We start from the raw sequence: 24237 nt of genomic DNA, 5'->3' as shown, positions 1-24237 counted from the left end.
TTACAAAAACATAAAATCCTTTATAAAAGGTATATTTGTTAAAATCCCTATACAGGGCTACATCAAAGAGAGAACTAGTTTTCGATCGGTTGACCGATCATCATCAGTGCAATCTTAGAATCTACATGCTAACCACCAAATTAAAAATATCTGGGTAAAAACCCTTTACAATTGATCCGTCATCGGAACATATGAAAAAGATGTGAATTATAACATGGATGAATAAAATATCCAATGTTTTTCGCCCGAGGTACCAATGAGCTCTATCTGACAAGTTCACATCATGGCTGTATGGAAGCAACTTGTCAGATAGAGCTCATTGGTACCTCGGGCGAAAAACCTTGGATATTTTATTCATCCATGTTATAATTCATATCTTTTTCATATGTTCCGATGACGGATCAATTGTAAAGGGTTTTTACCCAGATATTTTTACTTTGGTGGTTAGCATGTAGATTCTAAGATTGCACTGATGATGATCGGTCAACCGATCGAAAACTAGTTCTCTCTTTGATGTAGCCCTGTATAGGGATTTTAACAAATATACCTTTTATAAAGGATTTTATGTGTTTCTATTTATTTTTTTTGTATTTTGTGGTAGTCAGTGTTATCACCTCTAGTCCTTATGCAAGCCTCAGTTTGCGTGGGCACGCTCCTAATCAAATTATCAACATTTTGTTGTGGTAGGTTGCACAATCCTTTAAAAGCAGCTTGTACTAGCCGTGCGGTGATTTGTGGATTATCCCGGCGAGCTCTAATTTTTCTTTTAAGCATATACCACAAATACTCTATAGGATTAAGCTTGGGTGAGCAAGCAGGCCACTCCAAGCAAGTAATACCTTCTGCTTCAATGATGCCTGTAGTCACTTTAATGGTATGTAGAGGTCCATTATTATGCAATAAAATTAAATTTTCTCCTGTTGCGCCTCTCCAGAGCCTGACTACAGGTTATCAACATATCTGTGAGCAGTTAAAGTTGATTGGATGAAAATTAAAGGAGTATTTTTACAGATCACAATTCCTCTCCAGAACATTACACTTCCCCTTGTATATTTGTGAACAGATCTGACAGTTTTCGTTCTTGCTTGTCTTCCTCGACCTCTAACTACACGATTTCGTGGGTCATCTGATTTTCCATCTGATTACATTAAATTCTGACTGTTTTTGAAAATTGCACATTTCGTCAATTCCCAATGTTCCAGTTTTGGTGGCGAAGACACCAATTTAGGCGATCAATCTTGTGCTGCCTCGATAACTCGGGAACCCATAACTGTCACCTGCTGTATATTTCTTGGTACGAACTCTCCTTCTTATCCTTTCAACTGAAACAGTTAAACATGTAGCTTCCAAAAGCTGCCTTTGGAGCTGAAGGTGAGAAATGGTTGGGTGTCTTCCAGCTGATTTGACAATTAAACGATCGTGGAGAGCTGTTATTACTTTAAGCGACTTTCCCTTGCTTTATTTTTTAGCTTTCCTAGTTCCTGTTACCTCGCATATGTTTTGGACAGAACGCCCTGTATTACGCCTAGCTCTGTAGCTATGTCCATCTGAGAACATTACTTTCTCCACAAAACCAATAATATTTCCTCGTTGTAAGTTCAATAACCCCACATGAGGCATATTTTAGTTTTTGGGCGCAAAAGTAAGTTTATTTATTTTCGTTCAACTTGCAATTCAAGCAAATAATCCATACCGTACCGGGCTGTACTATCCGATTGTCTTGTATATTTGTCTATTTTCAATAAAAACCTTTAATCTTCGCAACAATAACAAGTTTTTTCAAAATAAATAAATATTACTTTGAAATATATGGTGATTCCATATAAGTTTGGGTGTGTGTATACAAACAAGGTTGAACTATTGGGGTAGCAGCAATCTCAAAGAAAACTCTTTATAATAGTTCCAAGCTTTCGAAAATGTTTATTTTCATCATCAGGGAAAACTACAATCATAAATAGACAGTATTTAACAAATAGGCTAACTAAAATCAATAATAATTGCTATTTTTGTGTTACCAAATTCCAGAACACCATAGTTTTCTCTCACTAAACTAGGTGTCGAGGATCCCCAAACACACAAAAACAACAAAATATTGTTCTGAGAAATGCAGAGTCAATACTTTCACTAAAAACACTGCACATCACAGACAATCTTACTAAAGTGTTACTTATATGTTATGTATTTACATTATTTGAGGATGTAGAGCCTAGTTGTTAAACACTGATATATAAAAAGAAATTCTGTCTTGGTACAAATTGTAAATATAAATTAAAATTAAAAACTATATAAAATTGTTTTAACAATCGAATATAAATTGAAAAAAGGTAAAATATTTTAAAAATTGGGTATGTCAAATGGCATTTTTCAAAATGTTATATCGATCTAACAAATGTTATATCGATTTTTATTTAATTTTGTTTGAAATCATACGGAAACGTCACCACCACTGAACCAATTACAATTTTTAATAAATGTTTTATAAATTATGAAATAGGAAAAATCCGAAATGAGAATAAAACAGTTTTCTTTGAGATTGCTGCTACCCCAATAGTTCAACCTTGTTTCCTAACTGTTCAGCAAATTTTATATACCTGTTATATATATATATATATATATATATATATATATATACATAGAAAAGAAAAATCATTGGCAAATAACTCGCAATGTGAGTGTGAATACAAAATTAACAATATAAAAAGATGGAATGCAACTGCAGACACGTGTTTCTGACTCATTAGTCGTCATCAGTACAGTATAGCCAAGTTAGAAGAATAATAGTTTAACTTGGAAAAAGATCACTACAGGAGCAATATTACCATTTGTGACAACAATGTCAGAAGACCCTGCCTTTCAGGGCGACGACCAACACAGTCACGGAGGTAAAGCTACCTGGGGAAAGAAAAGCCAAAACCTTATAAAATATAGGATGTTAAGTAAGCGAGTACAACTATAAACATAGAAAAGAAAAATCATTGGCAAATAACTCGCAATGTGAATACAAAATTAACAATATAAAAAGATGGAATGCAACTGCAGACACGTGTTTCTGACTCATTAGTCGTCATTAGTACAGTATAGCCAAGTTAGAAGAATAATAGTTTAACTTGGAAAAAGATCACTACAGGAGCAATATTACCATTTGTGACAACAATGTCAGAAGAGCCTGCCTTTCAGGGCGACGACCAACACATTCACGGAGGTAAAGCAGGTAAAGCACGGTGTAGTTCCACTCCATCTTTTTATATTGTTAATTTTGTACTCACATTCACATTGCGAGTTATTTGCCAATGATTTTTCTTTTCTATGTTTATAGTTGTACTTGCTTACTTAACATCCTATATTTTATAAGGTTTTGGCTTTTCTTTCCTCAGGTAGCTTTACCTCCGTGACTGTGTTGGTCGTCGCCCTGAAAGGCAGGGTCTTCTGACATTGTTGCCACAAATGGTAATATTGCTCCTGTAGTGATCTTTTTCCAAGTTAAACTATTATTCTTCTAACTTGGCTATACTGTACTGATGACGACTAATGAGTCAGAAACACGTGTCTGCAGTTGCATTCCATCTTTTTATATTGTTAATTTTGTATTCACATTCACATTGCGAGTTATTTGCCAATGATTTATCTTTTCTATGTTTATAGTTGTACTCGCTTACTTAACATCCCATATTTTATAAGGTTTTGGCTTTTCTTTCCTCAGGTAGCTTTACCTCCGTGACTGTGTTGGTCGTCGCCCTGAAAGGCAGGGTCTTCTAACATTGTTGTCACAAATGGTAATATTGCTCCTGTTGTGATCTTTTTCCAAGTTAAACTATTATCCTTCTAACTTGGCTATACTGTACTGATGACGACTAATGAGTCAGAAACACGTGTCTGCAGTTGCATTCCATCTTTTTATATTGTTAATTTTGTATTCACATTCATATTGCGAGTTATTTGCCAATGATTTTTCTTTTCTATGTTTATAGTTGTACTCGCTTACTTAACATCCTATATATATATATATATATATATATATATATATATATATATATATATATATATATATATATATAGTTTTGTTATTCCCTGACAGTAAATTTTTAAAATAGAAATTTTTAATTCATGGGTTTTCGGTCTGATAAAAATAAAACACTTTGTTATGGCTTAAATGATTCGGCTAATTGCCATTTTCAATAAGCACTTTAATTAATATTTATAAATATTACATAAAACAAAACAAAAGACTAAAATTTACTATGCACTTGTTGGCTTGGCGTTTTGTTGTGGAATGCGAGCTTGACTCTTGAAACCATATGGCAGAATTCAAATTGACGTCCGTTAAGGACCGTATTTAAAAGGACCGTATATATATATATATATATATATATATATATATATATATATATATATATATATATATAAAGAAAAAGAAGTACTATGTTGACTTGTTTGCAATAAAACAATTTAAGTTTCAGTGGGTTCGAGTCAATAAAAGGGGCTATTTTAGAGGACTATTTTTTATCGCATCGCATTCTTTTTCCTGAGCTAAAATATAAACAATTTGATAAAGTGGACAAAAAGTGGTAAAAATGTAACTCACCATATAAAACTAGGTTCGTTATTAAACCTGCTAACTAAACTAACAATAAATGGTAAAATAAAACTGTTAATAATAGAATGAATATTTCCCAGACTGCATAAAAAAATAATTATTTGAATTTTGAATTTAAAATATCGGTAGAAATTTTTTTATAAAAATCAAAGTCAATGTCATTGACAAAATAAGCCTACATCGAGAAGGTAGTCAATGTCAATGACAAAATAAGCATACATTAGCTAAAAATGGGATATTACCAAATATGTATTACTGTTGTGATAATTTATAAAAAAAAATTATTTTTTTTAGTTTACAGAAGCACAAAAGAATATAACCAGGATATAAAAAAATAGAAAAAAAAACAACCAATATGATGTATGCATACATGGTGTTATAAATGATATAAAGAAATGATGTAGTTATAAATTGTATTTAAACTATGATCACTTTTACTTATAGATACCATTTCCAAGAAGGTTCTTTTAAATTTATTACCTTCATTGCACAAAATTTGAATGTTATCGAAATCCATGACATGGTCTTTGTCAATTATGTGTGCATCTAATTAATTACATGTGCTTTGGCAGAGCATATTACTAATAATTTTAAGTTAATTCCATGAACAATTACATTTTTTTTCAAAATTAAAAAACAATGTTTTATTTTAAACCCAATTTTTTTTCAAAAATGGGCACTTTGAACCAATGAAACTTATAGATAATATAAACAATACATAAGTAAAGTAACTTGTGAAGCGGTAACGACTAATTTTATTTGGGAAGCTAATTAGGGGGTGATTTTCGCGATTTCTGTACCAAAAAATAAAAGGGACCAAAAATATTTTGAGCGTAACTCACTTATTTTTATGTTAGAAGTTTAAAAAAACAAAACAAAAATAAACCTTTTTTATACACTTTAAAAAATTGTTATGAATTTTCCCCGAGAAGTGCTCTGTTTCTTGATTATTTCACATTGAAATATTCGATTTGGAATTTGACGAAGAAGAACCTATTTTTCAGTAGCTACAACTCTGCTTCTACTGGGTCTGCAGACCTCACGCGTAAACCATTTTTTTTATTTATAAGCTATATTTTTACTAAGAATATTACTAGCTATATTGTTACTAAGAAAAACCGTCCAAAAACATGTTTTTTTTTTGTTAAAAATAAACCTATTCACTCGAAAATAACTCGAAAAGTATTGACGTAGTGAAAAAAACTCTATAGACAAAAGTTGCTTAGAATTAGTCATTTTATCCAATTCCGGGCCTAGTTTGAACGTATATTTTTTCACTTCCGAGAAATTATTTTTCAGCCCGTATTTCCCAATTTTTGTAAAATGGAGGGGATGTAGAATTGTAAACTTTTTCTTGTATAATAATAGACAATTTCAACTACCTATTTCCAAATTTTCATACTTCTTTTATTTTTTTGGAGGTTTTCGTAAAATTTTGTGTTCCCTGATCGGGCTATGACAACTACCAGCTGTACTGGAACCGCTTTACCTTAATATCCCGAAAGTATAGGTATCTTAAGGTAAAAACAAGAAAATAGAGAATGGAAAGTACCCAAAAAATACCTATTAGTCTATCTAGTACTGTGTAATTTCGGAAAACCTTCTATTCAATATACATCAGCTAGGTTTTATTAAACATGTGTACCTATAACAAAACGCAGAAAGCGGTACTGGTCTTCAGACGTCAACCTTCAGATGTATAAAAAAAATTTCTGGATACTGCAAAGTACCAGATCCCATACGGCTCCACTAAAAAAAACATAAAACGCTATGTTTTGGGATATGGATTTATAAGTACACATTGAAAGAACAAAATAATGAAAAGAAGCTTATTGGAAAGATTTCTATGGACAAAGGGAAATTTATTATAATAAATTGTTTCGTATTACTTATACTGTTTATATTGCTCTTTCTTGTTAGAAATCATTAGCAAATTGAATTTATATCTCCTTTTTAATCATGTTAACATTAGTTAACCTAACATAATTATATTATAACATAAAATGATTAAAACCAAATCCTTCCTAATCTGTCAATACTGAATAAAACATATTTACTAAAGTAATTTATTAATGATAAATTGATTTTAATTAGATTAATTATTTATATATTTATTTAAAATGTCAACACATAGTAAGGTATGATATTTACAGTTATTCAAAATAATGAGTGCAAATTCGAACAGATGGTATGTATGTAACTAATGACTCAACTTTTCAATAACACAATATTATACTCGTTTGAAGAACATTTTAAGTTTTAAAAAATATTACTGTATGTTTGATTTCTTACTTGTTGAGTTTATTGAGTAACAACTATTAGTGTTAGACGTCTAGGATTATGTGAAATAAGTAATTTTCGATAATTTATATGGCCAAATTAAGAAGCGAGACCTTGAGGGGAGAAATTCGAGAAACGATTGACGCAATGGAACAATGAGACGTCGTCAGTAGAAAAAGAGGCTGACGAAAGACGGCGAGAAGAAAAAAAATGTCGGCAAAAAGCTAAAGGGAGATTTTACCACGAAGGCAGAGAGTTGGTCATGAGTCTTATATAGTGTTGCCCAAATGCAAGACCAAGACGAGACTTGACAGTCTTGGTCTTGGTCTTGCGCCAGCACACCTGGTCTTGGTCTTGGTCTTGGTATTGCGCTCCCGGTCTTGGTCTTGGTCTTGGTCTTGCAAGTCTCGCAGTTGCCCATTAGCCTATTGCATATCTTAGAACAACGTAACAGAGAGGTACATTTTAAGCTTGAATATCATAGCCATAGTCAAGAGTAGCCCAATTAATAAATATCTAAACAACTGACACCGGGTGGGGTTTGAACCAACGATCTAAGTGAGACCTGCATATATTCTAACTAGCTAATAGCTACAGTTAAAACTACCTCTTAAAACCCACAAAATTTCATTTGCATATCTGAACCGGTTTTAGAGCAATAAATAAATCGTCAGTTTTAAGAAAAATTTCAACACCCCATAAGTAAACGTTTATGGAGCAAACTGTCATTACTTTTTCGTGCAGAGTTACCCATTAAAGTTTGTCATACTTATTTAAAAACATCCTGTATTAATGAATAACTTTTTTATTATCCAATAAAAGTGAATGAATAAAAAATCAAAACGCTAAGAAAATATGAGGCTATAGGCTATAGTTGGGTTTTAATTTCAGTATGCTGTTGCATGCTTGAATAATGCTAGAATATTCCACAGAGTGAGAAAAACCACAGTTTGATTGGTAAACCCGGTATACAATGACAATAGTTGACCTGCCTAGTAACAATATTATTATATAAAATATAAAGTAAAAAATAAGGCAACATAATATTAAAAAAAATCACTTAAATCCGACAACAGGTTTGGGAAATTTGAGACATTAAAAATGACCCGTTGAGGTGGTGCATTAATTTCTTGGAGAAGTGTTATCGTTAAAATAATATCCGTCATTGTGTGTACCTGTACTTTTGTCTGGTATCATTATCTTATGATACTTTTAAATAATAGCCGCGCTGTTTCGGCAAATTTTTGTTTAGCCAAGTTACCTCATAGTAGCACAGTCAGCATAACCAATACATAGTGGTCTTACTATATATATATATATATATATATATATATATATATGTATAAGTACCGATACACCATTTCTGGTGTTTGGATACCTAGAAAACTAATAATGAAAAAAGTTAATTACTTATATATTTATTAAGTATTATTTTCTATTAGCTAAGGTGACACATTTTTAAAAATTTGTATACGATATTCGATATTACTGTAGGCCTAGCAACGCGTGCAGGAATGTTATGTTATGATTAGAAGAAGACTATTCTCAAAACCTGGACAATTAATTTCAGAGCGAAGAAGTCGGCGCTGGGAAAGGATGTACATACAAAGTATTTCATTTTTACATTGTAATAATGACCTCTGAGTACATGTCAAATGTGTCAAGTGTTTTTTTAATGGACATTCTCATTCGCTATGTATGTTTATGGTATTTTTCTTAATTCGTAATGCGCATAAATCCAATTTTCAAAAAATTTTTTACAATTTTTTTTTGTTTCTCATAGAGTATCTAAGAATATAGCCGAACTTATATACTCCCTAAAACGACCCTCAGTTCTAACTGCAAGACGCAAGAGTCTCGCAGGCTTAGTCTTGTTCTTGCTCAAGTCTTGCACTGTAAGTCTTGGTCTTGGTCTTGCTAAAATTAGGCGGTCTTGGTCTTGGTTTTGGTCTTGCGAAAACGCAAGAACAAGACCAAGACTGCAAGACCAAGACCGATTTTGGGCAACACTAGTCTTATATGAAAAATAAATGCATCAAATGATAGTAAGGAATATACAGTCGAACCCGCTTATTAGAATACCTCTTATAGGAATATACCGCTTTAAGGAATAGAAAGTTGAGGCCCTGAAACGTTTCTACTATCCACAAATGATCGGTTATTAGAATATCCCGGCTATAGGAATACTTTTGCTTAGCACGAAGGCTATTCCAATAAGTCGGTTCGACTGTATGACACAAACAATCAAAGGGGCAACAGAAGATATGGTTAACCAAATTGAAGTAACCAGATGTCGAGTGGAAAAAACATGATAAAGTAACGGGAACTCATAAAAGTATCCGCGTTGCAATACCTCCTTAATTTTTCATAGACGAGATATATAAAAGTCCTATAAACTCACCTTTCCTAATGGAAGAATGCAACAAAGCCCTTAACTTTACCAACCTGCACCAACTAATTTAAAGATTCGGCAGCGTTACCTGATGAAATTCCGGTAAAATTTATAAAACATTTACCTTCAAACGCTCTTACTCAAGTTATTTAGTTTAATATGGACGCAACATAAATTTCCACCAAAGTGGTCAGAATCTATTATTATACCAATTTAAAAAAAAAAACAATCCAAAAAGTAATCCAAATTCATAAAGACCAATATCTTTGACATGTGCTATGGTAAATTAATGGAAAATTGTAAATAAAAGGCTTTTATGGACTCTTGAGAATCAAAACCAAGTCATTCCAAATCAAAGTGGTTTTGCGTAGAAAACGGTCAACAATAGACAACATTTTAGCAATAGAAAATGACGTACTTAAAGCTTTTGCTGCCAATAAAAAATGCGTCGCCATATTTTTTGATATCAAAGGAGCTTATGACACCATTTGGAAACACCTAATAGTTAAAAACTACATAATTTCAATATCAGGGGACACTGCCGAACGTTCATTAATAATTTCTTAGCCAATCGATCATTCCATCTTAAAACTAATGGTATGCTATCACCAAAAACAAAACTAAAATATGGTATTCCACGAGGATCAGTGTTAACCCTATACTTTTTTTAGTAGCAATAAATGATGTCCTCGCCAATATAAGCTCACCACTTAAAGGTCTCGTATGCGCAGACGACCTTGTTATCTATAGTCCAAGGTCGATTTCAGGATATAATTCAGGAATTTTTGAAACCTATCAGGTGTTGTAAAGGACGATGCCAGGAATAACTTATACTAAAATGTAGCCAAAAATTTTGTGCGGTTTTTTATTTATGACGATTTTCATTTGTTAAATTTGCAATTTTTAAAGATTTTTAATGTTGCAACTTAGGATATTCATTTTAGAGAAAAAGTTTAAAATAGAAAATTATAGTAAATTAAAAAACCTACAATTTGAGCTATTGCAAGTTTAATTTTGTTAATACCTACGTTATTGCAAAACAGCCTGCGAAAAGTCCAAAATGGCCGTTTTTTGCAATTGCGTTATTTATTATAAAAATATTTTTCATATCTTTTTTAAGGCTTTAAAATAAAGATCTTTTAATACTAAATATAAAAAAGATTTGTAGTGCCCGATTTGTGAACTTGTTGCTTAGATATTATTATTTGTTTATCCCAAGAGGTCAAATGTCCAAGGCTATAACTTTTTGAAAAAAATCGTACATAGTTAATCCAAGATTCACTCTCCTTCTAAAGACTTATATTTTCATATTCTGATGTAAATAAATGCGTATAATATTTTTCAACCTCTTATTTCGGGTTTGAAAATAAGGGGGCAAATTTCGTTATAAACATTTAGAACTGAAGCCGCCCCTGTAAATCCTATGAGTTTCTAACTTGCAGATTATTATTGCTGAAGCCAAAATAAAGATTAAAAACAAAATAAAAATATTTTACGGCCAACTGAAGCCGAGATAATTGTTTTTGTTTTCTTAAATCGTAGTGACTTTATTTATAACAATTAAGAAATTATTTCACAGTCATTGACTAAAGAAAGACTGATATTATCTTAAAATAAACATTATTTTGACCGAAAGTTACATCTAATTATTAAAAATGATTTTTAAAATGTAGTGGAAATTTATTTTTCGTTTCGACTGTGATTTATTCTGTCGGTTGCCCTTAGCAACGGCTAGCAACTTATAACACATTGAATCACGGTTTTCGCTTTAAATTTTAAAGCACCGCTTGGATTGACATGAAATTTGGCAAACACATAGGTAATATGTTAAAGAATAAAAATGATATTGGGCCTCTGTGTGCTTTTGTCCTAGGGGTGACTTTAACCCCTTATAAGGGGTGAAAAATATATGGTCAAAATAAGTTCGGAAATGGATAAAACGTCTAATTCTAAGCACCTTTTGTTCTATAGCATTTTCTCACCAAGTTAATACCTTTCGAGTTATTTTCGAGTAAATACCTTCATTTTTCAACAACAAAAAAGACACGTTTTTAGGCGGTTTTTGACAAATAACTCAAAAAGTAAGTATTTTACTGAAAAAACGAGCTTTAACAAAAATATAGCAAATTAAAAATTGAAAAAAACGGTGCACGCGTGAAATCTCTAGACTCAGTAAAAACAAAGTTCTAGCTAATGAAAAAGAGGTTCATAGCCATCAAATTTCAAAATGAATTATTTCAACGTGAAATAACCGAAAAATCATGCACTTTTTGGAGAAAAATCATAACAACTTTATTAAAGTGTTTAAAAAAATATGTATATCTGTTTTAAAAAAAGTTTATAGCATCAAAAGTAAGCAAGTTAGGCTGAAAATAAAGGTGAACTCTTTTTTTTTTGGTCAAAAAACTCGGGAAAGTCACCCCTAATTAGCATCAAAAATTAAATTAATCAATTTTACTTCAATGTTGTGTTACTCGTGTATGTGTCGTTTATGTCTGTAAGTTTCATCGGTTCAAAGTGCTTATGTTTGAAGGGGCAGTAGTTAAAAGGACTTGAACTAGTCAATAATCACGAGTGCATGCAAATTTAGAACAGCCATATCTTAACAAATTTTTGCCTTCCAAAAAAAAGCAAAAAATCCAAAATATTCGTAACAGCAAAAACTAATTTTTTTACTCTTTGTGGTTTTTGGTTACAGATCATATAAATAATACATGAGCAAAGTAACTTGTGAAGCGGTAATGATTAATTTGATTTGAGACGCTAATTGGGGGTTGACTTTCGAGTTTTTTGACCAAAAAAAAGAGATCAACTTTATTTTTAGAGTAACTTGCTTACTTTTGATGCTATAAACATTTTTTAAAAACAGATATACATATTTTTTTAAATACTTTAAAAAATGATTTTTCTCCAAAAAGTGCATGATTTTTTGATTATTCCACGTTGAAATAATTCACTTTCAAAATTTGACGGATATGAACCTATTTTTCATTAGCTAAAACTTTGTTTATACTGGGTCTAGACATTTCATGCATACATAATTTTTTTCAATTTTTCATTTCATATATTTTTGTTGAAACCCATTTTTTCAATAAAACACTTATTTTTTGAGTTATTTGTCAAAAACCGCCTAAAAACGTGTTTTTTTGTTGTTGAAAAATCAAGGTATTTACTCGAAAATAACTCGAAAGCTATTAACTTGGTGAAAAAATGCTATAGAACGAAAAGTGCTTAGAATTAGACGTTTTATCCATTTCCGAACTTATTTTGAACATCTATTTTTCACCCCTCATAAGGGGTGAAACTCACCCCCAGGACAAAAGCACACAGAGGCCCAATAACATTTTTATTCTTTAACATGTTATCTATGTGTTTGCCAAATTTCATGTCAATCTAGACGGTGCTTTAAAATTTAAAGCAAAAACCGTGATACAATGTATTATAAGTTGCTATCCGTTGCTAAGGGCAACCGACACAATAAATCATTGTCGTAACGAAAAATAAATCTCCATTACATTTTAAAAATCATTTTTAATAATTAAATGTATTTTAAGGTTAAAATAATTTTTATTTTAAGATAATATAAGTCTTTCTTTAGTCAATGACTGTGAAATAATCTCTTAATTGTTATAAATAAAGTCACTACGATTTAAGAAAACAGAAACAATCGTTTTTGTGATTTAAGAAAGCAAAAAAATTTTTTATTTAGTTTTGAATCTTTATTTTGTCTTCAGCAACAATAACCTGAAAGTTACAAACTCATAGGATGTACAGGGGCGGCTTCAGTTCTAAATGTTTATAACGAAATTTGCCCCCTTATTTTCAAACCCGAAATAATAGGTTGAAAAATGTTATAGGCATATATTTACATCAGAATATGAAAATATAAGTCTTTAGAAGGAAAGTGGATCTTTGATTAACTCTGTACGATTTTTTTTTCAAAAAGTTATAGCCTTGGACATTTAACCTCTTGGGATAAACAAATTATAATATCTAAACAACAAGTTCATCAATCGGGCACTACAATTTTTTTTTATATTTAGAATTGAAATATCTTCATTTTAAAGCCTTAAAAGGTACATAAAAGTTATTTTTACATTAAATAAGGCAATTGCAAGGAACGGCCATTTGGGACCATTGGCAGGCTGTTTTGCAATAAAGTATTAACGAAATTAAACTTGCCATAGCTTAAATTGTAGGTTTTTTAATTTACTACAATTTTCTATTTAAAAGTTTTTCTCTAGAATGAATATCCTAGGCTACAAAACTAAAAATCTTTAAAAATTGTAAATTTAACAAATGAAAATCGTCATAAATAAAAAACCGCACAAAATTTTTGATACATTTTAGTATAAGTTATTCCTGGCATCGTCCTTTACAACACCTGATAGGTTTCAAAAATTCCTGAATTATATCACGTTTTTTCACTCACAGCCTGGGGTACTATGCGAGAAATCAAAATATGGAGAAAATCACGAATATGCTACAAACGTTTTTACATCAACTAGAGAAATGGTCGCAAAGTTGTGGATTTTAATTTTCTACAGAAAAAACACAATTTATGCTACTCTAATCACCCTCTACTCTCACTATATAACAATCCTGTAGTTCGAAAAATTAATGTAAAATTTTTGGGAATGACATTCGACCACCATCTAAATTGGAAAGAACATATTCAAAAACTGGCAATCGATTGCCAAGGAAGACTTAATATCATTAAATTATTGTCAAAGAAAGACTGGGGAGCAAATAGACAAACTATGCTCTCTCTCTCTCTCTCTCTCTCTCTCTCTCTCTCTCTCTCTCTTCTCTCTCTCTCTCTCTTTCTCTCTCTCTCTCTCTCTCTCTTTCTCTCTCTCTCTCTCTCTCTCTCTCTCTCTCTCTCTCTCTCTCTCTCTCTCTCTCTCTCTCTTTCTCTCTTGCTTTCCCTTCTTATGAAGTATTGGGCGCTCTTGCGTTTCTTAGCCAAAAATCATTACTGTATTACAGAAAAATGTACTTAAAGTAAAGTACAAGCAAATAAATCAAATGCAAATCCTAACAATCACACCTTCAAATATGATCACCTTAACCGACTATCAACATTTTTCTACAATAAACGACGTCTACACACACACCTTTCTACCACCGAATTAAAATGGATCTATCTATTAACACCACCTTACTTTTTTGTTTTTCCGTTGGTTTTGAACCTGCTGCGCCATGAGCAGCAGCGATATCCTCTAATATGTGCCAAAAATATAAGTTGCCAATTACTCTGGGCTAAGTAGCAAAATCCAAGGAAAAGATATTTACCAACAATTTTATTTCTGGAATCGAATCTTATTCTTGTATATATTAATAATATAGGTATGCAAAGTCCGCAGATAGTGTGGTACTTTTTTTTATAAACAAATTAGCGCCCAAAAATTTTGTTTTTTTTTTTAAATTTTTGCTCTATACCTCCAAAGATTTTAACTTTACACCAAAAACACCCAAATAAAATTCACCTTAATTAAATTCTGCATACAGACGTGTTTTTCCCGATTTATTGCGACGAAAATTTTCCCCGGAAAACGCGGGTGTTTCCAACAAAATCTTTAATTTTTAACTAAAATTTTAGATAAGTAATTGTTTATCAATAATTAAATAACTTGGTAATATAAAATCTCTTTTCGTATCAATTATAATTCCAGAAGCCGATGGAAGTTGAATGAACAGTTTAGCAACAATTGAATTGTTAATTAAAAATTTACGGCCGCTATAATAACTACAATAATTATGATACATAATAATAACTATGATTTTTGTAAAAAAAGATACTGTACCTATCTAATCTGCTTTACAGAATTGAAATTAAATTATTTAAGCGGCCTCGGGAATATTTTAAAATTATAAACAATTTTTTGGCTTCTAAAAAACAGAATATCTCGGGAAATAATAAATTAAATTAAATCATGAAAACGGTATTGGAGAACAAATCGTTGGCCTGCATTTACGGCAAAGACATAACAATAGGATCATAATTTTCGAACCATCACCCTTTTATTTTTGTCCTCTTTCTCCACAACAATTTCATATCCTGGTAATACCAAGATATGAAAATATCTTCATATCTTTAAAATACCCATAATATATATTATTATATTAAAAACTATCGATATTACGAGTGAAAATGATTGCCAAAATTAGCAAAATTCCAATCAAAAATTAGTTTGGAGTAAATTTAATCTCAAAGTTCAAAATCGGTATCCGTTAAAAAAATGCATTTTCTCGGCTTCCCATGGTGCAATTTTCTTCATTCTTTTTTTTGTTCCCAAGTAACTCGAGTAGAGCCATCCAGCTAACGCATTATTAAATGTAAAACTTGCTTTTGTTTTGTTATAATAGATTAATTTATTTATAAGCAAAGAAAACTACATATTTTTCCAGTTGTAGACTTTTTTTAGACAAACTTACTACAAGTGTACCTTTTAACGTTACAAACACAAATATTCTCATTTGAAAGTTGTATGATTGTTTAAATAATCTTTATTTCAACAAATTAAAAAATGTTGATATAATAAATAAATTAATTTATTATAACAAAACCAAAGCAACTTTGACATTTAATATTGCGTTAGTTAGATGGCTCTACTCGAGTTACTTGGGACCAAAAAAAGAATGAAGAAAATTGCTCCATGGGAAGCCGAGAAAATTCATTTTTTTGACGTATACCGATTTTGAACTTTGAGATTACATTTTCTCCAACCTAATTTTTGATCGGAATTTTGCTATTGTTGGCAATTGTCACTCGTAATATCGATAGTTTTTATAATAATAATAATATATGTTATGAGTATTTTAAAGATATGACAATTGGTGTGGAGAAAGAGGACAAAAATGAAAGGGTGATAGTTCGAAAATTATGATCCTATTGTTTATATCTTTGCCGTAAATGCAGGTCAACTTTCACCGGTTATATCTCAGGAACCACTCATTACAATTAAACGTTTTTTCTTTTAAAAGAAGATTCCTGTCGCTTTTTTCCAACACCGTTTTCATGATTTAATTTAATTTAATTTAATATTTCCCGAGATATTCTATTTGTTTATAAGCCAAAAAATTGTTTATAAATTTAAAATATTCCTGAGGCCGCTTAACCTTCCGATGACCAACCTTTTTTTGTTACACGGATGACCAAGGGGGGGGGGGGGGAATGACCCAGGTCAAAAATGTCAAAAATGACAATTAACAAAAAATGAAGTTTTTTATGGCATGGACTTTATGTTATTCAGCCAGTCAGAACATGAGTATTAGTGTCAGGTGTAGTGTGTATGTTGAGTAAGTGTCTTGTTACTTTACAAAGTCGACGTCATTAGCGTAAAACTACTTGGAATTACACATAATAGACGGTATTTTACTAAACATCAACTTCAGAATATATTTTTTATTCGTAAAATATAGGAAATTTTTTTTATTTCAAAATATGAGGATATCTAGAATGATATTAAAGTCAAATAAAAAAACAATGAGTTAAAAATTGAAAATTTTGAATTTATTAAAAAAAACATAAACTGTGGTCACAATTTTCCCCGCTTGGTCATCCGAAGGTTAAATAATCTAATTTCATTTGTGTAAAGTACATTAGATAGGTACAGTGTCTTCTTATAGAAAAATCATAGCTATTCAATTGTTGCTAAACTGTCCATTCAATTTCCATCGGCTTCTGGAATTATAATTTATGCGAAAAGAGGTTTTATCTTACCAAGTTATTTAATTATTGATAAACAATTACCTATCTAAAATTTTTGTTGAAAATTAAAGATTTTGTTGGAAAAACCTGCATTTTCCGGGGAAAATTTTCGTCGAAGTATATCGGAAAAAACACGCCTCTGTGCAGAATTTAATTACGGTGATTTTTTATTTGGGTGTTTTTGGCGTAATGTTAAAATCTTTGGAGTTATAGACCAAATATTGAAAAAAAAACGCGATTTTCGGGCGCCCTTTTTGTTTATACAAAAAGTAGCACACTATCTGCGAACTTTGCATACCTATATTATTAATATATATATATATATAATCATAAGATTCGATTCCAGCAATAAAATTGCTGGTAAATAACTTTTCCCAAAAATGGCCTATTCTCCGATAATCTGCCCAGACTACATAAGCTACAGCACTTTTAATGCAGAATTATATGCCATATACGGGGTACTGACATATATTATATCTTCACGAAATCAGAAATTCATCATTTTGACTGATTCACTAAGCTCACTACAATCCATAGGAAAAATATACCCAGATAATCACATTATAAAACAAAATCTGATCGAGATACAAAATCGTGATAAGGAGGATCCCATCACATATTGGTATTAGAGGTAATGAAGAAGCAGATAAGTGTATTCGTGAAGCCGTCAACTCAGCTGACTCTACTATCGTGAAATATGCGACAGCTAGTGATGTTTCAAGTGTTATCAAATTGCGTATCCTAAGTAAGTGGCAAAACCGGTGGCAATTTTCAGTGTCCAATCTTTGGAATAGTAAACAAAACATCAAACCATGGAGGTGTTTCCCCACCAAAAGACGGGATCAAGTGATAATAACCCGTCTTAGGTTAGGTCATATCAGTGCCACACACTAGTTCTTAATAACAAAGGAACTTGAACCGAAATTTGATCAGTATATAACGTTAAACTCTCGGTGAAACATATAATTGTACCCGTGTTGAGCTGTGCAAAAATTAAAAAACAAATAGCCCTGATTTATGAGCTATTTATGAGCTTTCATATTCAGCAAATTAAAAATTTTGAGCTCGTTCCACTGAGCAGGAATTTAATATTTTAGTGGGGGGGCTTAGCTTATATATTCTAAGAATAAACTCTTAAATCATGCGCATTTCCATTATTGAGCTACAACCCCTTCGTAAGAAAACCACCCCATTTTCCAGGCTTAACAGAGAGTTGTACTTAAAATGCATTAAATTAATTATTTGGCGACTAAATATCGTTTAATAATTTATGAACTCCCAAAATACGCGCCATTAGATCATTAAACTGCAATTTCTTTTGTATAGTGCAGTCACTGAAGGTAAAAATCAACTATTACCTTCAATTTCGGTGAACCTTCATCGATTTTCACGAAAATTGGTGAGTGGTTAGAGGATAGCCCAACAAACAAGGGTGACATAGTGCCACCTTGCGCCTTTACCCTAAGGATGGTTACCACCCCTTCTCGGAGGTGAAAATTATTTTATTAAAGATAACTCCACAAATCGATAGAAGGACAAATTATAAGCAGAATTTGTTATATAAAGTTATTAAAATAAATCAATACTTTTTGAGTTATTAAAGATCAAAAATTTTAATTTTTCGTGAAAAAATGCATGCTTTAAAGCGGTTTTTCGCAAATCACTTAAAAATTGTAAGTTTTTATAAAAAAGGTATCATTATATATATATCAAAAAAGTATATAGGTATCTAATTAAATGTATTTTTTGTTTCGGCGAGTACTCAAATCTAATTATTCAAGCCTAATTAACAGGAAAACTATGCATTTTATAAAATATACTGAATATATATTTGTCAAAAAGTTGATATCATCAAAATTAAGCAAGTAAACATGAAAATAATAGGACCCTTTCAAATTTCTAGTAAAAAGTGAAAAATTAAACGGACGCAATTTCCACAAAAATTTTAGCATAAGTAATGAACTTAAGAGGAAACTGTAGCGATCAACAGGTAGCGAAAACGCGTTCCAAGATTGCGGCTGTAATTTTGAATATTTTTTCGAGATATTTGGCACACGTATTCGTAATATAATAGAGATTGGCGGTACAGAGCCCAATTTGAAAAATATATTAATACCTATGTGGAAATTACTCTGTAACTAAATACAATATTAAAAAACGAGCCTGTACCGCCGAAGAACAAAAAAAATACACTTTCTTCAAATAAATTTTTTATCCGATGCCTAGATTTTGTGTCATTTTGGAACTAATAATGAATTAAAAATTTTTAGTAGTTCCAAAATGACACAAAATCTAGGCATCGGATAAAGAAGTTTATTTGAAGAAAGTGTATTTTCTTGTTCTTCTTAATGGCGGTACAGGCTCGTTTTTTAATATTGTATTTAATTACAGAGTAATTTCCACATATTAATATATTTTTTAAATTGGGCTCTGTACCGCCATTCTTTATTATATTACGAATACGTGTGCCAAATATCTCGAAAAAATATTCAAAATTACAGCCGAAATCTTGGAACGCGTTTTCGCTACTTGTTGATCGCTACTGTTTCCTCTTAAACATTTTTACCAATTTAGAATGCATGTTTAAAAATATATATATATATACAGAGTGAGTCACCTCTAACGGGACGGAATATTACAGCGAAATGGTAAAAGATTTGAAATTTTTTTTAAATTAGTAGTGTGTAAGTTGATAAAGTCTACATTTTAAAATTATTTTGAAATATACAGGGTGTCCCAATAAATGACGGCGTATCAAAGTTATATTTTTTCTTATGGAATACCCTATATTTTATTGCATTTTTTAATTGTCCGCAAAAAATAAGGTATAGTGTCATAAGGCTTCCCTATACCTATGTACAGAGTGTTCTGAGTTATGGTGACTTTTCTTAAAATGTAAAGTTTTAAAAGAAGACTTATTCTCAAGTTATTTAAGAAATTATGAAAAAAATAATTTTACATCCAAATAGTTGGATATTGGTTGAATGTATTCCATAATTAATTATTACACAATTATTTACAGGGTGTTCAAACTTTACAGTTTCATTATTGGATTAGTCAATGTGTCATATGATGCTTATTTTAAATGGAACACCATGTATATTAATACACCATTATACTAAACGGAGTCACCTCCTTCGAATGGTACGTGGATGTCCTATACCTAGGTCTAATAGTTTTTGCGTAATTTACAATTATTTAAATTCTTAATCTGTAAATCGAGTTTAAAACAAAAGATGTATCTCATTGTATGACATCGTCATTTTACAACAGTACGGTCTGGTAATTATCAAAAATATAAACATCCCTGTATGAAATTCAAGTTTAATTGTTCCTAAAAATGAATAATCTACGAAAAAGTAGACATGGTACTTACTTTGCATTGGGGAGTGTTTGCAAAATTGTATCTTACCTTCTTAAGTTTACGCTCAAAAGTATGCTGATAGAAGACACCCAAAAAAGGAAGTTTTTGAAAGATTTCAATGGATTCCGTGCTACTTGTAATGTTGCATACGGAAAGTTAAATAAAAGTAAACCAGTTATTTGTGATGACGTCAAGGAGCTTGATGTCCTGCTTTCTGTTACGGAAAACCCAAATACTAGTAAAGAAAAAATTTCGGGTGAAATGTAAATCAGTCAAACGACTGTTAGAATACTTAAGAGAAACCATTATTATCCGTATAAAACTAAACTACACCAGTATTAGACCAAACAGGATTATGATAAATATTTAACTTATTGTTTATGGACTTTAGACTTTATAGAAGATCCTGATTTTTTTAATGTATTGTATACAGACCAATATACCTACTTTTAGTATAGATATATAAATAATGGTCTAGTAAATAGACATAATTTTCATTTCATTATGAAAGAGTAAACAAACATTTATTTCGTACTGTTTAAAAATCGAGAGTGACTATAAATATTATTTTTAAAATCAATTTACCGTTTAAGAAAATTGTAAATTACGCAAAAACTATGACTCCTAGTTATAGAAGATCCCTATACCATTCGAAAGAGGAACCTGTGCTTAGTACAATAATTTATTAATATACATGGTGTTCTATTTAAAATAAGTATCATATGACACATTAAATAATCCAATAATGAAACTGTAAATTTCGAACACCATGTAAATAAATGTGTAATAATCAATCACGGAATACATTAATTATAAAATAAAAACCAGACCATACTGTCATAAGGTGACAACGTCATACAATGCCATTAATTAACTACATCTTTTGTTTTAAAATCGGTTTACAGATTAAGAATTTAAATAATTGTAAATTACGCAAAAACTATGAGACCTAGATATAGGACATCCATATACCATTCGAAAGAGGTAAAATTGTTTAGTATATTTATTTATTAATATACATCGTGTTCCATTTAAAATAAGAATCATATGACACATTGAATAATCTAATAATGGAACTGTAAATTTTGAACACCCTGTAAATAAATGTGTAATAATTAATCATGAAATACATTGAACCAATATCTAAATACTTAAATATAAAAGTATTTTTTTTATAATTTCTTAAATAACTTGAGATTAAGTCTTCTTTTAAAACTTTACATTTTAAGAAAAGTCAACATAACTCAAAACACTCCGAACATAGGTATAGGGAAGCCTTATGAAACTATACCTAATTTTTTACGGACAATTAAAAAATGCAATAAAATATAGGGTATTCCATAAGAAAAAATATAACTTTGATACGCCGCCTCACATACTCATAAGATCAGATTTTAGTTCGACGGTATACCTCCAGCGCTAGTGTCGCTCCCGTACTACTATAAAGGTTATGTACACAACGCGTAGCGTCTTCCGTATACCACACCGCTCGATGTGACTTCCGTTTTTTGGCAACCCTGTGTAACGGTTTCCAGACATTCATTTGTTCTAGATTCGCGGTCCTAATCGTACTTAGTATTTTGTGTGCCTTTTGTTTTTTAAACATGAATAATAGCAGATCTGCTTTACTTTTAAAGTTAGCCTTAAACGAAGGTACAATAAGTGATTATAATATATCTCTATAATTATATATTATCTGTACTTATTTTAATCTATAATATTTTACCTATACATTTTTTTTACTTCCTTTTTTACAAAGAACTTCTAATTTAATCTACACTCACCGGCACGAAAAACGGGCACCTCAAAAAATGGGTAATTTTGATGTCTCGTATCTCCCAAACCTGTTGGCCAATTTAAGTAATTTTTAATATGTTATAGCCTTATTCTTTAACAATATCGCTATAATAATATTGTTGATAGACAGGTAAATTTTCATTGTATACCGCGTGTACCAATCAAACTGGGTTTTTTTTCTCAATTTTCACAACACCCTGTGGAATATTCTAGCCTTAATAAAATATTGAAATTAAAACCCGACTATAGCCCCAGGTTTTCGTAACATTCTGTTTTTTTATTCATTCGCTTACGTTGGATAATGAAAAAGTTAGGGACTCTAACAACTAGCCATGTTCTTTATCGATACAGGGTGTTTCTAAATAACTGCGAAAAATTTTAAGGAGTAATTCTGCATAAAAAAATAATGATCGTTTGGCAAAATAATTTTATATTTGCAAGCATTTGCGGACATAGCTTTATCAAGTAAACGATCATTATACCCCTTTAAGTTTGTCGCACTTATTTAGAAACACCATGTATTGATAAAGAACATGGCTACTTGTTAAGTCGCTAACTGTTTTATTATCCAACCTAAGCGAAGGAATAAAAAACAGAATGTTAAGAAAACCTGGGGCTATAGTTAGGTTTTAATTTCAATATTGTATAAAGGCTAGAATATTCCACAGGGTGTTGTGAAAATTGAGAAAAAACCCAGTTTGATTGGTACGCCCGGTATACAATGATAATTTACCTGTCTAGAAGCAATATTATTACAGCGATATTGTTAAAGAATAAGGCTATAACATATTAAAAAATACTTAAATCGGACAATAGGTTTAGGAGATACGAGCCATCAAAAATGACCCATTTTTTGGGGTGCCCGTTTTCGTGCCGGTGAATGTATCTATTAAATAATCTAAATTATTTTAAAAAATCTTATTAAAAGCTTAAATACAATAAATGAAGGTAAATGTTCTCATTTAACGAAATTTCGGAAAATTGTGTATTTTTTGACACAAGTAGGCTGAAAAATCGATTTTATAGTTATTGTTATTTCGAAAGTAATAAAACGTGTAAAAAATTGAATGTACAATTACAATTGAATGGAATTAAGTACACGAAAAAATGAATCAAGAGCGATAAAAAGTTTAAAGTAATAAATTCTAGTATTAATATGAAATACAGTAAACTCTCTCTTAATGGGGTAGGCGCAAAGTCTCGGTCCAATGCTATGTAAATGCATCCATTTTTTTCGAATCCTGAGAAAACTAAGAAATACTTTTTAAAACTTACACCCACAATGAAAGATTACATTATTACGGAGGACCGAAAGTCCCCGTAGAATAAACAAAAAGTTTCTTTTGAATGAAATATTCGAAATTAAACATTACACTAACTTTTCTCTTGTTTTTCATCCCGTTATCTTATTAAAATAAACATTATATAAGTTTTCAGGAACCTTCGGCCCTCGGTAATAATGTAGTCTTCCATTCTGCGTTTAAATTTTTCAAAAATATTTATTAGTTTTCTAAGAATTCGAAAAAAAGTAGTGCATTTAATTAGCATTGGACCAAGATTTTGCGCTTATCTCTTAACGAACACCTCTATACGAACGGTATTTAAAACAAAACTCATTTGCCGATATTGAACCTGTACTCTTCATAGGTAAAAATACATAGGTAGGTATTTTTTCCAAATATTTTAGAATACAAAACTACATATTATTATATTTTATTATTTCAAATTAATACAGAGATGTCGACGAGTGCTATTTGATATCACTTTATCAGCAGTCGGTAATAAAAATCTGTGTAGGTCATTAAAAGAAATGTGACACCCTAAGGTTGCTCTAATAATATTTAACATTGATATTATGTTGTGACTAAAAATTTGAACGGAAATGTCTGCTTGAACATATCCAATACCCAATAAAAATTTTATTTTATTTTAAAAATGTTTCGGATTCAAGGGCGACTTGACTGTATGCTAAAACAATAATAATTATACAAACAAAACAAATATTCTGATTCGTTTTTTACGATCTTACCGAAATAGTATATAGTTCATTAACAGATTTGCTTCAAATTTTAAAGAACGGATTGACGTGAAATTTA

This window comes from Diabrotica virgifera, chromosome 6 (assembly GCF_917563875.1).
Source record: "Diabrotica virgifera virgifera chromosome 6, PGI_DIABVI_V3a".
Classification (NCBI taxonomy): domain Eukaryota; kingdom Metazoa; phylum Arthropoda; class Insecta; order Coleoptera; family Chrysomelidae; genus Diabrotica; species Diabrotica virgifera.
Note: the sequence above shows the minus strand (reverse complement) of the source record.